Here is an 18,438-nt window from a genome sequence, read left to right as displayed (position 1 = left end):
TGAAGCCCCCTTGTGTATGGATGCACGTTAACATTACTTATTTAGAAAAAGTAATGAGCATTTGTAGCATTCCCCCTAGTTCCTTAAAATTTTCACCAAAAATGTCTGGATTTAGCTAGCTTAAATATTTTTAATGTTTATTTTTTCATCTACTTAAAAGGCAGAGTGAAAGAGAAAGAAGGGTGGTGGGGGGAGCTTCCATCTGCTGGTTCTGTCCTCAGATGCCCACAACATCGGAGGCTGGGCCAAGCCAAAACCAGGAGCCCAGAACCCCATCCAGGTCTCCCATGTGGGTGGCAGGCACCCAAGTACTTGAGCCATCATCTACCTTCTGGGGTGTGCACTAGCAGGAAGCTGGAGCAAAAATGGAGTAGCCGGAACTCAGACCACACACTCCAATATGGGATGTAGGAGTCATAAGCAGTAGCTTAACCCACTGTGCCTTAATATCCACCTCAACTTATTGAAGTCTTTAAAACCATGTGCCATAGTAATCTCTCTGAAATGTTTGCAAATGTGGTATTCATCAAGAAATTAGTATATTCCATGTACTCTATATCTTAAGATTAACTGCCCTAACTGTAGCCTCCAAATTTGGTGAAAATGTATCCATTATGCAGTAACAAACACATAGATACTCAGAAGTTGAGAAGTGGGCAGTTGGCATACTAACAAGATGCCAGGTAGAATGTACCTGTGCTGCATCAGAGTCCAACTCCTGGCTCCAGCTCCTGATCCCAGCTTCCTGTGAATATACACCCTGGGAGGTAACAGGCAACAGGCGATGGCTCAAGTACCTGGGTTCCTGCCACCCACGTGGGAGACCTGGGCTGAGTTCCATACTCTGAGCTTTGGCCCCCAACCTTCATGGCATTTAGGGAGTGAACTGGCCTATGGGAGCTTGCTCTGTCTCTGTCTCTTGCTCTCTCTCTCTCTCTCCATCTTTATTTCTCTCTGTCTTGCAAATAAATCAGCAAGTATTTTAAAACAGAAGTAGAAGAAGAAGTAATCATCATCAATGACATTTGTCCGCAGCCCTGTGACATCCATCTGTGTTTAAGGTCACCCCTGGCTGCTCTGCCCTCACACTCATAAATGGGCACCTGAATCTAAGTGAATGAACAGTTGAATCAATCATTTATGGGTTTGTAGATATTTTTTTTGGCAGGGAAAAAGAACCTATCCAACTCTCATTGATGTTGATTTCAATTCACAGGTTTTTTGTTATAATCTTGTTTGCTGTCACCATTGTCTGGGTCCCTATTATGAACACACTCCAGAGCGAAACACTCTATGAATACAAGCAGGCAGTCAGGAGTTACTTGACGCCGCCCATTACTGCCATCTTCCTACTTGCCATCTTTTGCAAGAGAGTCAATGAGAAGGTGGGTGTCGGCACGGCCACCACATGGGGTGGTGGGAGGGGCTTTGCTTTCACACTGGCATAGGCTTTGCAGGAGTCGCCCTAGGAGGGTGTCTTGCGCTTCCGGAGTTCCCACTGTGGGGTCGTTTGCTCCCTGAGAGATTATTTCCTCCTCGATGGCAAACCTGGTCCAAGCTCCCTCTTGTGCATGGAGGGGAAGGGAGAGCTCTCATTCGCTGTCCTGCCTTTATGATGTAATCCACGCTCACCCATGCCTCGGATGGTGCAAAATGGCCCTGATTCTCCCTCACTCACTCGTATTTGGCTGTACGAAGATTTCCTTCTGTTGCTCATGGATGCATTGTGCTCAGAGACTTCATCCTGCACAGAAACAGCCTCCTCCCACCTTCCCTCCTGAGGTGATGATTAGTTTGAGCATCCCTTTCAGCCACACTGAAGTTCAAATGAAATCCCAATTAATGGTTTGATCACTGCATCCTTAAGACTTCGAAAGCACAATTTGCCCAAAAACAAATGTTTGAGTCTTAAACCTTCTTTTGCGAAACAGCGCAGAGCAGCAGAGCCTTCCCCAGGTCCCTGTGCGGTGCTGAAGGACGCTGTGACCTAGCGCTGCCTACCTGTGGGCCTTGGCCTCTCCGTGCGAGGTCCCAGCCGCTCCAAACAACCTGTAGTTCCGAGGTCCTTCTGCAGCCACTCCCCACCCCATCCTTTGCATGGACCGTTTGCTTTACCAGAAATATCTGTTTGCCCCCCCACACCTGGCCAGTGCCTTCTTCCAGACTCATCTCAGGGGCTCCGTTCTCCAGAGCAGGGGTGGAGAACATTCAGCCTGCAAGCCATGGAAAGCCCTGCCAGGGCAACCACGGGCGAGACTCAAAACTCAATAACTCTACAGCATTTTGTGATTTTGTATGGCCTGCAAATGATGTTACAATTACCCAAATGGCCCTTGGCATAAAAACGTCCCCCCTCCCCCGCCCGCCTTCTCTAGACCAACTGGCTGGAGCAGGACCCCTGCTCCTGCTCCGCCCTCTCAGCGAGATTCACTGTAGCCAGGCATGCGCCCCGAGGACGCCAGAGCTGCTGCTCTGCTCCGCTGGAAGGCACATGGGCAAGCGGAGCAGGAGTGAGGGGATTTTGCCTCCCAGGCACGATGCCGGCCTCAGGGTCTGGGAGCCCAGCACCAGGGAAAATGCTGGGGGCAGAGTCTGGTCGTGGGCTTCCTGCCACCACACCTAAGGCCAGAGAACTCTCCAGGCCTCTCCCCTGCTATGGCCGGGGGCTCCTCATCTGGCTTCTGCCCTTTGCCTTCAGTAAGTGAGTCCTGCCTTCAGGTCCTACCTCGACGTACTTGCCTATATACAAGGGGCTTTCAAAAGGTTCATGAAAAATGAATGTTATGGGGGGAAAAACTATGCCTGAATTCAATATTTGGGGCACCAACATAAGCGTATCCTTTACTTCCATTTTCCATGAAGGTTTTGACCTCGCACTGTGTCCTCTGTCTCCTCTGCCATCCGTGCCCCTGAGTCAGGCCCAAGACCGGTCCTTGCTCTCACAAGTAGAGGTGCAGGTAATCGAGGTGGAGGGGACAGACAACACCGCTGAGGAGGTTGAGGTTTCTGACAGTCGTGTGGTGCTGTTTGGGAGAGAAGACAGGGAAAGGGCTCTGGTGCAGTGGTTGAAATGCCACGTGCGACACTACCTCCCGTTTCAGAGTGCCTCGTCCCAAGGCCTGGCTCTGCTCACAATGCCAGCCTCCTGCTAATGTGCACCCCGAGAGGCAGCAGGTGACGGCTCCAACACCTGGGTCCCTGCCAGCCACGCGGGAGACCTGGATTGCATTCCCATTAACTAAGGAGGTGGAAAAAGACCTCTCCAAAGAAGTGACCTTGAATCTGAAACCTGAAGGGCAAGACAGAAATACCAACATCTGGGGAAGCAGACAGATGGGCAAGGGGGAAGACCCCAGCCAGAAACAGAAGGGCAGGCTGGAGGTGTGGGAAGATGGCCATGATGACCGGAGGGAGAAGACCAAGGAGATAGAGCCGCTGGGCTGGGCTGGGCTGGGCTGGGCTGGGGGTGGGGGCGTTGAGGTCTGATTGTGTTGGACGTGGTGGGACGTCATTGGAGGCTTTAGGCAAAGGCATGGCATCCCCCAAGGAGAGCCTGGAGAGAGCACTCCAGCTCCTGTGAGCAAGCAGGGGACCAGGCAGGGCCCCCCTGCTCCTGAGAAGAGCACAGGCCGGGGTTAGGTCTGGGTTGCCGTGGAGATGGTGGCGAGAGCTGGGATCCCGGATACCTTTGGGAGGCACAGCCAACAGGATCTGGTGAGACGCGGGACAAGATGGAAAGGAAGGTGGCAGGGATGGCACCTGAGATTTTGACCTGAGCAGCCAGGGAGACGGAGGGGCTACTCAGAGGACTGCAGAATACAAGACTCTTTTTTTATTTGACACATTTATTGAGATGCCCATTCATTATCTCACTCAAGAGTTTTTCAATCCTCTGATTGACCCAAGAGAGTGCAGGCATCTCAGGCCTGGCATGTCCTCACCGTCACACACTCTGCTTCTGTGAGGTCCCGAGATGGCCTCCCCAGGACAAGTTTAAGTTCAGTGGCCTCGTCAGGAGAGTGAGGATGAAGCCAGTCAGTCTCATGGTGTCTCCCTCGCAGGTGACTCTGTGGGCCCCCTTCTGATTGTAGAAATCCACCAGTACACTTTAAAAAAATGTATTCCATTCTGCTGGCAAAGGCTTATGTGCAAAGAACAACTGTTCAGATTTAAGCTGCACAAAGCATTCCCAGGAGCACTCGTGGCAGGGACTCTGGGCCCAGTGTGGCGCCCAGGGCTGCTCTCCGCAGCACACATCCTCCTTGGTCCAGTGGCCCCAACGGCCCGGCCTTCCGGTCTGATCCAGCCCAGGGCAAAACCTCCTGAGCAGGGATCTCAGTCTCTCAGCCTGGAAAAAGCGGCTTTCAGTCCATTCACGTCTCCAAATTTCTTATTTCGTCCGGCTACCTTTAAAAAATGCTCCATTATTTATTTTTTCTTGACAGGACGAGAAACAGAGATCTTGCACGCACTGGGGTCCCGGCCCCCGCTGAACAGGGAGTCGCCTGCACCGAGGTAGCCGCAGCCCGGCACCGGCTGTGCAAGCAGAGGCACTGGTGAGCGGACTGCAGGCCGCCGCCGGGATCTGGCGAGGGTCCAGTCCAAAAGGCAAGGCCAACCAGAGCCTGGGAGGACACAAGGGAGGTGGGGGACGGTGCTTGCCGAGCCCCGGTGCAGGGAACCTGGGAGAGAGATGGGGACCTGCCTGCAGCCACTGCTGTCAGCACCCGGCTTCTAGGGCAGCCAGGAGGGGCGGGACACTCGGGCTTCCTGGGCCGGCAGCCGCCGGGTCGCAGGAGCGCCCTCTTCAGGCAGGGAGCTGTGGTGCCGTGCTCCCGCTGCCCCGCATCAGTGCGCAGGCGCAGAGAACTCCCGCGCCACCTCAGCATGCTCAGCAGCCATGGAGCGGCTCAGAGATGGCCCCGAGGGCTGGCCGCCTTTGCGCTGTCGCCAGCGTTCCTTTCTGATTGGTTGGTTGGTGCCTTCCACGGTACCCAATGGAAGTGAACCTCTCAGGAGCCCTCATTTGAATAGCGGGGCTATAAATGTGCTGTCCGGGGCTGGGTCAGCCGTATTGTGTTTATTTTCTGAGGTGGAGGGTTGTCGCCTCCAGGATGTCCAGCGCGCCAGGCTTGACCTTCAGGACCGGAAGACGCTGTGGAGAGCCCCGAGGGAAGAAAGGGCCGGCACACGGACACGAGGGCTCCAGGTGCCGGGCGGGTCCGCCTCCCGCCTGGAGAACGTCCCGGTGCCCGGTGCCCGGTGCCACGCGTCGCGTCGCCATCCCCGCGCTGCCCCTGAGGCCCGGTGAGTCCTGTGGTCAGCGTCTGAGGGGGCGTCGCGGGGTGGGGGTCGTGACCGGAGGCCCGGGACGCTCTCCCGGGGGTGGGAGCCGGGAGGAAGCCTCCAGGACGCTGGGAGTGTGCGTGTCGGGGACTCGGTGCTGCTCGGGGGGCGGCTGGTCTGCTGGGTGTCCTGCTGCGGGTGCTGCCGGGGCGGTGAGTTCCTGTCGTCGGAATAGAGGGAGGAGTTTTTGTTGTTGTTGTTGGTCATGGTTAAATTCCATGTGAGAATTACGACCTGCGCTGTGTTTTCATTAAGATTGTGTGTGTGTGTGTGTGTGTGTGTTGTGTGTGTGTGCGGTGTATTGTGTAAGGTTTCCTTGCAACGCTTCTGTTTCTCATGCTTTGGGCTTATCGTTGGGAAGTATTGGGTGCGGAATCATGTTACCTCTTGGGCGATGGTTTTTAGCGTGACTAGTATTCATATTTAGGGCGTGTTCTTGCGGTGTTGTTGCGGTGTTGGTTTGTATAACTGCCTTGTCTACTGAAGGGTGTCCTGAAACTTGGAGGTCACGTGTTGGGGTTTTGGGTGCCTTCCAGTTGGGCGGGTGTGTAGAATGATGTGAAGGGTGGGTGGTGATAAGGTGGAAATTGTTACTGGGTTTTAGAATGCAGAAGATGGAGTGACTTGAGGTTGAGGAAGTTGGCCTTTGTGGTTGTCCAGCTGTGGTGTCCTAGTGATGAAAGTTGGTTAATGTGGGTGCTGGCACAGTTGATTGGTCATCGTTACACTTTTATTTTTTACTTGATTCTTTTATTTTTTACTTGAAAAAAATTTTTTTAGTTTATCAATAGTTTTTTTTTGAGGTAGCATTCTTGGTTCCCATTGTGGTCGAAGGCTTAGTGCTGCACCAAGTGAAGAGTTCAACAAGTACAGAGTGAAAAGCCCATAGCTGAGCAGGAGTGTAGGCAAGGGCTGTAAGTGATCATCAAATTAAAAGGGTTTCAAATTCATTCATAAATTTTAAAAGTCACAGAATCATTAAAACTGTAGTAGTGTCTAATTCTTCACTGTGACAGAGATTTAAACCAAAGTTTGTGTGCCAGTGCTGTGGTAAAGCAGTAAAGCGTCTTTCGAGTCTCCCACAGGGGTGCAGAGTTCCAACACTTGGGCCGTCCTCCACTGCCTTCCCGGGCCTTAGCAGAGAGCTGGATCGGAAGTGGAGCAGCTGGGACTCAAACCAGCACCCATATGGGATGCCGGCACTGAACAGGCAACAGCTTTAACCCACTGTGCTAGGCCCTCAAACACTTACGTATCTTGATTTAGGTGCGTATTGTGTATCTACTTTATCTAACCCCTGTAGGTGTTTGAGTTTGTTTTTGTTTTGAGGTAGCATTCTTGGTTTCCATTGTGCCAAAGGCTTAGTGCTGCACCAAGTGAAGAGTTCAGCAAGTACAGAGTGAAAAGACTGTAGCTGAGCAGGAGTGTAGGCAAGGGCTGTAAATGATCATCAAATGAAAAGGTTCTCAAATTCTCTCCTAAATTTTAAAAGTCACAGAATCATTAAAACTGTAGTAGTGTCTAATTCTCCACTGTGACACAGATTTAAACCAAAGTTTGTGGGGCCAGTGCTGTGGTAAAGCAGGTAAAGCTGTCACCTGCAGTGCCGGCATCCCATATGGGCACTGGTTCAAGTCCCTAGAGCTGCACTTCCAATTTTTGTTCTAAATTTTAGCACCTGCATGTAGGAGAGAACATGCGGTATTTTTCTGTGTTCAGCTTATTTCACTCAACTTGATGTCCTCCAGTTACAACCTTCAGATCGGCGCAGCTCTGGCCGTTGCGGCCAATTGGGGAGTGAACCATCAGATGGAAGACCTCTCTTTCCCTCTCTCTGCCTCTCCTCTCTGTGTAACTCTGACTCTCAAGTGAAAAATAAATAAATCTTTAAAAAAAAAAGTGGAGCAGCCGGAACTCGAACTGGCATCTATATGGGATGCCGGCACTGCAGGTGGTGGCTTTACCCACTACGCTCCAGCTCCAGCTCCTGTTTTTCTGTCTTTAAGTTAACTTTTTTTTCTTTCAAAGATTTTTAAATTTATTTTTGAAGTCAGAGAGATGGAGAGAGAGAAAGAGATCTTTCATTCACTGGTTCATTCTCTTGATGGCTACAATGGCCAGGGCTGCACCAAGTCAAAGCTAGAAGCTTCATCTGGGTCTCCCACATGGGTAGCAGGGGCCCAGGCACTTGGGTCATCTTTTGATGCTTTCCCAGGCCATTAGCAGAGAGATGGATCAGAAACAGAACAGCCAGGACTGTAGCCAGCACCCAGGTGGTGGCTTTACCCACCACACCAAAAAGTCAGCCTGAATCTTTTTTTCCCCACTCCTTTCTCTTTCATGGGCTGTCAGGCCCATCCTATTCATTTTAGTTTTTACTTTATAGTTCCAGAATTTCTCTACGATACTTACGTAAAATGTCTATATTATTAAACTGATAAGAACAGATACTACACTTGATCTTAGCCAAAAGGCCGAGAAGCGATGGTGGAATAGAGAGGGAGGGAGCACAGCGAAGCTCCACTAAGGGAAGGTTCAAAGAGGGATGAAAATTTGTAGTTTTTAAGCCCTTCCTCAAACTGGGGTGTTAGGGTGGACACGCGGGGAGGACGCGGACGCCTGGGACTCAGAACACCAGCAGGAGCGTGTACGCACCAGCGCTGGAAGCCGAGGTGAGACGGGGCACTAGCCCAGCACCGTGGCACAGCTGCCGCCACCCCTCCCCCAACACACCCTGGGACGGACACTGAGACATGCACGACTGAGTGGGGGAGGAAATAGAAAAACGGAACAGAGTGAGTGGCGCCGGCGGAGAGAGTGCACGATTCAGGGACACTAACTGAGAGACTGAGTAAGCCAGTATCTCTTGGCGCCTCCCCGGAGCTCCAGCGGGCGGGAAGCAGCCATTTTGTTTGTTTACATTCGGGCTTAAAGGAGAACTATCTTTGCCTCCACCCTAACCTTCAGAGGCGGAGCCCAAAGGTGGAGCTGAGGGTGCTCGAGGGAGGGCAGCCCAAAGTCCTGAGACCCGACTACTCAAGTTACTGAATAGCGCCTCCTGGTGGGGAAAAAGCACAGGATCCAGAGCTGCAGTGGGCAGAGAGCAGCCACCCTGTCTGTTTACTTGCGGGCTGTGTAGAGCAGCCTGGTTACACTGGATATTGGTAGAGACTCACAGCAGCCTATAGTAGAGGGAAATCAACCCGAAAAATCACCCAGACGGAATGCCAAAAAACAAAACCAAAAACCAAAAAAATATAGAAGATAATATAAATTTGCCAATGGAGCAGGCTAAACCAACCATAACAGAGGCAGAAGAAGAAGTTGAAAACATGCCAGAAAAAGAATTCAGAAAATTAATAATCAGAATACTTAGAAATAATGAGAAACAGTGTCAAAAGCTGAATGAAAAACAAGCCCAAGGATTAGAGATCTTAAAGAGAAGCCAGAATGAGATACTAGAACTGAAAAACTCAATTGACCATATAAAAAACACCGTGGAATCCCTCAGAAATCGAACAGATGAAATAGAAGACCGAATATCAGAATTTGAAGACAAACTTCCAGAAATAATACAGTCAGTTCAATCGCAGGAAGAAGAAATTAAAAAATTAAAAAACACGGTCGGAGACCTACAAGATTCAATCAAACGGTGTAATGTTCGGATAATAGGAGTCCCTGAGGGGGTGGAAAGAGAGAATGGATTAGACGGTGTCTTCAACAAAATAATATCAGAAAACTTTAAACAAAGGCAGCTGGATAACAACATACAAATACAACAGATAGCCAGGACTCCGAACAGAGTAGACCAGAAGAGAAATTCACCACGACACATTGTGGCAACACTCAGTTCAGTGACACACAAAGAACAAATCCTAAAATGTGCCAGAGAAAAGCGACAAATCACATTCAGGGGTAAGTCAATCAGACTCACCCCAGACTTCTCATCGCAAACACTACAGGCAAGGAGACAATGGCATGATATATTTCAAGTTTTAAAAGACAAACAATGCCAACCTAGAATACTATATCCTGCAAAGCTATCATTTATGAATGAAGGGGAAATAAAGATCTTCCACGACAAACAGAAACTGAAAGAATTTGTATCCACGCGTCCAACCCTACAACACTTGCTCAAAGACGTGCTGCACACAGAAATACAAAAACAAGAACTTCACTGCAAAAAAAAGCGAATGTAGAATAACCCACAAACAAAGTTCAAAATACATAAACAGCTCGTTTCAGGAAACATGAAGGGAAAAAGACAGTACTTAACAGTAATCACATTGAATGTGAATGGTCTTAATTCCACGACAAAGAGGCACAGACTAGCGGATTGGATAAAACAAGAGGATCCAACTATATGCTGCCTTCAGGAGACACACCTCATCAGCAAAGATGCACGCAGACTGAAAGTGAAAGGATGGAAAAAGATACTCCAAGCTAATGGAAATCAAAAAAGAGCTGATGTGGCCATCCTAATATCAGACAAAATAGACTTTAACATAAAAACTATTAAAAGAGACAGAGAAGAGCACTATATAATGATTAAAGGATCTATCCAACAGGAAGACATTACTATTATAAATGTATACGCACCTAATTACAGGGCGCCTGGCTACCTGAAAGAATTACTAAAGGATTTAAAGGGAGATATAGACTCAAATACAATAGTAGCAGGGGACTCTCACCAACGGACAGATCAACCAGACAGAAATTCAACAAGGAAACAACTGAGCTAATTGACGCCATAGACCAAATAGACCTAATAGATATCTTCAGAACCCTCCACCCCACAGACACAGAGTTCACGTATTTCTCCCCAGTACATGGAACATTCTCTAGGATTGACCATATACTAGACCATAAAGGGAGCCTCAACAAGTTCAAAAAAATTGAAACCATACCATGCAGCTTCTCAGACCATAGTGCAGTGAAACTTGAAATCAACAACCCAAGAATCTCTACACCATATGCAAATATATGGAGAATGGACAACATGATCCTAAATGAACAGTGGGTCATCGAAGAAATTAAAAGAGAAATCAAAAGATTTCTAGAAACAAATGAAAATGATAACACAACCTATCAAAACCTGTGGGACACAGCAAAAGCAGTGCTAAGAGGAAAGTTTATAGCAATTAGTGCCTACATCAAGAAGCTGGAAAGGAACCAAACAAATGAACTCTCCATGCACCTCAAGGAACTAGAAAAACAGCAGCAAATCAAGCCCAAATCCAAAAGGAGGAAAGAAATACTAAAGATCAGAGAAGAAATAAACAGAATTGAAACCAAAAAAAAACAATACAAAAGATCAACAAAACCAGGAGCTGGTTCTTTGAAAAAATAAACAAAATCGACACACCATTGGCCCAACTAACCAAAAAAAGGAGAGAGAAGACCCAAATCTGTAAAATCAAAGATAGTAATGGAAATGTAACAACTGACACAATAGAAATAAAAAGAATCATCAGAAACTACTACAAAGAGATGTATGCTAACAAATTGGGGAACCTGGAAGAAATGGATAGATTCCTGGACAAATGCAACCTTCCTAAACTGAGCCGTGAAGATACAGAAAATCTAAACAGACCCATAACCATGGAAGAAATTGAATCAGTAATAAACGCACTACCGAAAAAGAAGAGCCCAGGACCGGATGGCTTCACTGCTGAATTTTACCAGGCATTTAGAGAACAACTAACCCCAGTTCTTCTCAAATTATTCCAAACGATTGAAAGAGAGGGAATCCTCCCAAATTCCTTCTACGAAGCCAATATCACCTTAATTCCTAAGCCCGGAAAAGATACAGCAGAGAAAGAAAACTACAGACCTATCTCCCTGATGAACATAGATGCAAAAATACTCAATAAAATTCTGGCAAACCGAATCCAACTACACATCAGAAAGATCATTCACCCGGACCAAGTGGGATTTATCCCTGGTATGCAGGGATGGTTCAATATTCGAAAGTCAATCAACGTAATCCAGCACATTAACAAATTGAGAAACAAAAATCATACGGTTATCTCAATAGATGCAGAGAAAGCATTTGACAAAACAACACCCCTTCATGATGAAAACCCTAAGAAAATTGGGGTTAGAAGGAACATTCCTCAACACAATTAAGGCAATCTATGATAAACCAAAGGCCAGCATCATATTGAATGGGGAAAAGTTGGAGGCATTTCCATTGAGAACTGGCACCAGACAGGGATGCCCACTCTCACCATTGCTATTCAATATAGTCCTAGAAGTCTTAGCCAGAGCCATCAGGCAAGAAAAAGAAAATAAAGGGATACAAATGGGAAAGGAGGAAGTCAAACTATCCCTGTTTGCAGATGACATGATACTATATATAGAGGACCCAATAAACTCCTATAAGAGGCTACTGAAACTCATAGAAGAGTTTGGTAAAGTAGCAGGATACAAAGTCAACGCTCAGAAATCAACAGCCTTTGTATACACAGACAATGCCAGGGCCGAGGAAGAACTACTAAGATCAATCCCATTCACAATAGCCACAAAAACAATAAAGTACCTTGGAATAAATTTAACCAAGGAGGTCAAAGACCTCTATGATGAAAATTACAAAACACTAAAAAAAGAAATAGAAGATGACACAAAAAAATGGAAAAACCTACCATGCTCATGGATTGGAAGAATCAATATCATCAAAATGTCCATTCTCCCAAAAGCAATTTACAAGTTCAATGCAATACCAATCAAAATACCAAAGTCATTCTTCAAAGACCTAGAAAAAACGATGCTGAAATTCATATGGAGAAACAGGAGACCCAGAATAGCTAAAGCAATCCTTTACAATAAAAACAAGGCTGGAGGCATCACAATTCCAGACTTCAAAGCATACTACAGGGCAGTTATAATCAAAACAGCCTGGTACTGGTACAAAAACAGATGGATAGACCAATGGAACAGAATAGAAACACCGGAGATCAATCCAAACATCTATAACCAACTCATATTTGACAAAGGACCTAAAACCAACCCCTGGAACAAGGACAGCCTCTTCAACAAATGGTGCTGGGAAAACTGGATGTCCACATGCCGCAGTATGAAGCAAGACCCCTACCTTACACCTTATACAAAAATCCACTCAACATGGATCAAAGAACTAGAGTTGCACCACGACACCATGAAACTAATTGAGAGCATAGGGGAAACCCTCCAAGATATCGGAATAGGCGAAGAATTCCTGGAGAAGACCCCACAGGCACGGGTAATCAAAGATAAAATAAACAAATGGGATTACCTAAAATTGAAGAGTTTCTTAACAGCAAAGGAAACAGTCAGGAAAGCGAAGAGGCAACCAACAGAATGGGAGACGTTATTCGCAAACTACACAACAGATAAAGGATTAACAACTAGAATCTACACAATGATCAAAAAACACCACAGAATCAAAACAAACAACCCAATAAAAAAATGGGCCAAGGACCTTAACAGGCATTTTTCAAAAGAGGAAATCCAAATGGCCAACAGGCACATGAAAAAATGCTCAGGATCCCTAGCCATCAGGGAAATGCAGATCAAAACCACAATGAGATACCACCTCACTCCGGTTAGATTGGCTTACATACAGAAATCAACCAACAACAGATGCTGGCGAGGATGTGGAGAAAAGGGGACACTAATCCACTGTTGGTGGGAATGCAAGCTGGTAAAGCCACTATGGAAGACAGTCTGGAGAGTCCTCAGAAACCTGAACATAGCACTACCACAGGACCCAGCCATCCCACTCCTTGGAATATACCCAAATGGAATTAAAGGGGTGAAAAAAGCCATTTGCACCTCAATATTTGTTGCAGCTCAATTCACAATAGCTAAGACATGGAATCAACCTAAATGTCCATCAACGGATGACTGGATAAAGAAACTATGGGATATGTACTCTATGGAACACTATACAGCAGTAAAAAACAACGAAATCCGGGCATTCACAACAAAATGGAGGAAGCTGGAAAACATCATGCTGAGTGAAATAAGCCAGTCCAAAAGGGATAAATATCACATGTTCTCCCTGATCGATGGCAACTAAACGAGCACCTAAAATGATACCCATTGAAGTGAAATGGACACTATGAGAGACAATGACATGAGCAGCCCTTGTCTAGACTGTTGAGGAAAAACTTACTATTTTGTTCCTTTAGTATTTTTGTTGTTGTTGTTGTTGCTCGGTATGCTCTACACAAGACCACTGGTTGAACTCTGTAATCAATGCACAACCATTTTTAAGCGTTTAAAAATTAATAGGAAATTGATCTTTGTGGAACATGGGAGTGGGAATAAGAGAGGGAGGAGATATATAGGACGGCACATACTCACTCAGACCTACCTCCAATGGTGGATCTGGAAATGTGCCAGGGGATTTCAACTCAGTCTTACCAAGGAGGCAGGTACCAATGCCAGCACACTTGGTAAAGAGACAAATATAAATACACAACTGATCCAAAAGACAGGGTAAGTGTCGAAGAGATTACACAAATAAGACCAGTGTAAGCAAGTAATGAAAGATAGAATCAAAAGGGTTGAGAATGATCCTGCGGGGGAAGCAGGTCACACAGCAGACTCATAGAATGGCAAATGCCCAAAACAGCACTCCTGTCTCAGAATCAACCCTTGGGACATTCAGATCTGACTAAAAGGTCCATGAGAGTCTCTCAGGCATGGAAAGCCATGACATGGTGGCAAAAAACAATCTAAATGAAGGATCCTGGTGAACAACACTCCAGCAGAAGGATCAGGCCATCAAGGAGAGAGGCGCCTTTCTCTGAAGGGAGGAAGGAACCTCCACTGTGATATGGCCTTGACTAAACAAATTCAGAGTTGGTGAACTCAAGGGGCTTCCATAGCCTAGACAGCTCATAGCAAGAGTCTCGGGTGATTGCTGACGTCATAAATAAGAGTGCCAATTGTTAAATCAACAACGGGAGTCACTGGGTTCATGCTCCCCTCGCAGGATCTCTGTCCTTAATATGTTTATCTATGAAACTCAAACACAACACTACTAGTCGAACAATACCCTATACCTGGTTCGGTTGTGTGAGTGCAACCTGTTGAAATCCCTGCTTAGTATATACTAAATTGATCTTCGGTATATGAAGGTAACCGAAAATGAAACGTGATGAAGGGGGGGGTAGGGGAGAGGAAGTGGGTGAGGGGAGGGCCACGGGAGGGAGGTCGGTCGGGGGGAAGCCACAACAATGCAAAAGATGCATTTTATATTCTACTTAAAACTATTGGTTGAGCTCTGTAATTAATACACAATTACTCTTAGGTGTTTAATTAATGCTATAACTAGTACTCAAATAGTATTTTACACTTTATGTTTCTGTGTGGGAGCAAAATGTGGTAATCTTTACTTAACATACGCTAAATTGATCTTCTGTATATAAAGATAATTGAAAATTAATTCTGATGTGAAGGGGAAGGGGAGAGGGAGTGGGAGAGGGGAGCGTTGTGGATGGGAGGGAAGACACGGGGGGGGGGGAGGAGGCTATTGTGGTCCAGAAGCTGTACTTTGGAAATTTATGCTCATTAAATAAATTTTTAAAAAAAAGGTAAATAGGAAAAAAAAATAAAAATAAACAAAAGGAAAAAAAAATGTCTATATTAGCTTGGTTTCCCATGAGTTCTCTCATTGAGAACATGTTGTCTTTTAAATCTTTTAATGTACTTTCCCCTGCATTTTGAATTTACTAGCATTTCCTCAAAGCCTTTGCTAAACCCAACGTGTGAAACATCTTGATGCCAGTTTCTATTGAGTCCTTGGTTTCACTGTGAATTGGGTTTTCCTGTTTCCTTACATATCTGGGAACTTCAGGTTATTTAATGGTCCCCATGGCGGATTCCTCACAGAGGCTCTGGATTCTGCCATGCACTTGACTTCTGCCATCTGCTCTGTCCCCACAGAGGCCTCCTCCCTCTGGGGAGCCTCAGATAGTCTCCCCCACACACGTATGTACATCCCAGGCCTCAGCCAAGAACTCATGGACACCACACATGGGATCTCTGCCTCCCCAGTCCACGGCTCTATCCTCTCCAGTACCAGGATTTGTGGGTCCCAGCTGCTCCAGCAGATTTGTGCTCCTAAACACCTCGCTGTGCTGTGATTGGAAATCTGTTCCCCAGGAAAGAGCCAGGGCAATTGTGGGGTGCATCTCGCAAGGCCTGCAGGCTATCCTGGTGCTAGGAATTCCATCTGAGTCAGACCGCTGACCTGATACGTCTTCATTTTTTCCCTTCCCCTCCTCACCATCCACTGAGGCAAGTTCCATATCTGTCAGCTCAGCTGAGAGACGAAGCAGCAGAGAGAGAAAATGGTGCAAAGGCACAGTTTCTCCAGACACTAAGCCTGTGAAGAAGTAGGGCTCTCTAGGGAGACCACCCAGAGAAAGGAGGAATTGACATATGAGAGCGATGGTGAGGGGGCTCAGATTCCTGGACAGCCTCCCAGGAGCAGCAGGATCTTGGGAGATGGCCCTGCTGCCCACGGTGTCTAAGCCGGCATTGCCACCAGCAGTCTCCTGCCCTTGTGTGGCACTGAGGCAGCAGGAAGAGTCCCACAGCCCCAAGCAGAAGTGAGCAGAAGTGGAGGGGGAACGTCCGCAACTCGAAGATCACAGGAGCACAAGGGCGATGCTTTGCTGTGACCTGTGAGAGAGGACCACAGACTGGTGTCCCTCCAGCCCACGCCTCTACAGAACATGAGGCCTAGAACACACGCACCCTCCAGCCACACGGAGAGAAGCCCCTACATTCACGAGATTAGTCTGACTCTCTAACAGACTGCAAACCGTAACTTGTTATGTACAGATAGACAGAAGTCTGTTCATGGCACACCTCAGTTGGTAAACAGAGATTTGTGTCATAATCACCATCGCAGCCCCCGTGGACAAGGACTTTCCTGCAAGCTGTACATCCATTATCTTATTTACTTTTTAAAATATATATGTATGTGTGTGTGTGTATATATATATATATATTTGAAAGGCAGTGCAACAGAGAAAGAGATAGAAATCTTCCTGCCATTGATTCTCTTCCCGCATGGCCGCAACAGCCTGATCTGAGCCAGCTCCAAAGCAGGAGCCAGGAGCTCCATCCACTTGGGTGGCAGGGGCCCAAGGACTTGGGCCATTCTCCTCCGAGCCCATAACCTCATTCTCCTCTGATGACTCCTATAACGTGGAAAGCTCATGATAAAAACATACACCTACTTGGCACCAGGAGTTAATGCTAAGGATCTCAGTCACGTCGTCGTCATCCTAAACCTATGCGGCATGTCCTGCCAGCTCTACTTTTTCAAGTGTGGAAGCTGGAATTCAGAATTGTGAAGTGAGGATGGTATTTAGATCCCAGCCCTCTGGAAGTCACTTTATATCCCTTGCAATCAAGGAAACAAGATCTAAGGGCCTAACAGGAATACCCACAATATGATTTACACAATGAGTTTCTTTACATAACTTAAGCCAACCCCCTTTTTTTTCCCATGACAAACATTCTAAGATCGGATGGATAATCTCTTGAATAAATGTTATATTCTAAGGAGACATTAAACAAAGCTCTGTAGCTGACACTGTTCTTCCTTTCATACCTTGCTTTGGATCTTTGTTTTTGTTTTTTTGTTTGTTTTACTGTCCTCTCCTCACCTCGCTCAGCGCTTGCCTCTGCTCTGTCCCATCTGAGCTCAGCTCATCTGAATGCTTTATTCACAATGGATCTGTCAGCTCGTGAATGTTCACTTTTTAAAAGATATATTCCAATTCTCAGTTGAAATGGGCTGTCAGCATTTTTCCATAATCCCCCCTGCTTGCTTTAACACAGTAAAACTCTTGGCGAAGGGAACTGGCATTGTGGCACAGCAGGTTATGCAGCCACTTGTGATGGCGGCATCCCATTTTGAAGCATGAGTTCGAGTGCTGGCTGCTCTGTTCCTGATCCAGCTCCCTGCTAGTGCACCTGGGAAAGCAGCAGAGGACAGCCCATGTGCTTGGGCCCCTGACACCCATGTGATAGAAAGTCAGAGTTACAGAGAAGGAGAGTCAGAGAGTCCATTTGCTGATTCATTCTCCAAATGGCCACAACAGCTGGGTCTGAGCTGGGCCAAAGCCATGAGCCAGGAACTCCATGTGGGTCTCCCATGTGAGTGGTAGGGGCCCAAGCACTTGGGCCATGTTCCACTGCTTTCCCAGGACATCAGCAGGGAGCTGGTTTGGAAGTGGAGCAGCTGGGACTTGAACCCGAGCCCTTATAAGATACCGGAATCACAGGCAATGGCTTTACGTGCTATGCCATAATGCCAGCCTTGACATTTTATTTTTACAAAGATTTATTTATTTGAAAGGCAGAGAGAGAGAGAGAGAGAGAGAGAGAGAGAAATAGAAATATCTTCCATCCATTGGTTCACTTTCCATACACCCACAACAGTCAAGGCTGGGCCAGGTTGAAGCTGGGAGCCAGGAACTCCATCTTGGTCTCAAATATAGGTGACAGGGGCCCAAACACATGGGCCATCAACTGCTGCCTTCCCAGGTGCTTTAGCAGGGAGCTGGATTAGCTGAGTGGCCAAGATTCGTACTGGTACTACAACACATTGCTGGCCCCTTAAATCCCCCTTTTTTCTCTGAATGTTCTGAAGTATACTCACCTTATATACACAAGGTGGAAGGTTAATCATGTTTTCCCCCAGAACTTCTTCCTCCGTCTCTGTTACACAGTGTTACTTAAAGGGATGGTGCCTCAATCCAATTGGAAATTGAGCTGAGCAGAGTGTGTCACAGTTCCAGTTGGACTTGAGCCACGTGGTTTGTTTCATCTTGAAGGCGAGGTCTCTCTTTGCTGTGGGAGATCTCCCTCTACCTTTGCAGCCCCTGTTGGCTCTACCCCAGCACTCAGCAAATATACAACGGGGCAGACAAGACCTCTGTCTGGGGTTCCTGTAGATTTTAGCCTGTAACAACAGCCTGAGTGGCCATCAAAGGTTTAATTTAGGGACAGGCATGGAGCCCAGGTGTTAAGACACCCACATCCCACATTGGAGTGCTTGGGTTGGATACCCGGCCCCAGCTCCTG

The 18,438-nt window shown here is 47.0% G+C and overlaps 1 long non-coding RNA gene and 1 pseudogene across 1 annotated transcript in view; one reads left to right on the top strand and one right to left on the bottom strand.

The window, feature by feature from the left end:
* The first annotated feature begins 3,927 nt into the window (after positions 1 to 3,927).
* The window catches only part of LOC149119901 (uncharacterized), a 46,041-nt gene continuing 31,530 nt past the window's right edge, over positions 3,928 to 18,438 (top strand). The window contains exon 1 of the long non-coding RNA XR_016227519.1: positions 3,928 to 5,307. This is a non-coding gene — a long non-coding RNA (uncharacterized LOC149119901). The remainder of the gene's footprint in view (positions 5,308 to 18,438) is intronic.
* LOC127485423 (U2 spliceosomal RNA) lies at positions 7,728 to 7,832 on the bottom strand (annotated as a pseudogene).

This window comes from Oryctolagus cuniculus, chromosome 21 (assembly GCF_051225735.1).
Source record: "Oryctolagus cuniculus isolate XC-2025 breed Fujian yellow rabbit chromosome 21, ASM5122573v1, whole genome shotgun sequence".
NCBI classification, from domain to species: domain Eukaryota; kingdom Metazoa; phylum Chordata; class Mammalia; order Lagomorpha; family Leporidae; genus Oryctolagus; species Oryctolagus cuniculus.
Note: the sequence above shows the minus strand (reverse complement) of the source record. Positions and strands in the feature narration are given on the sequence as shown.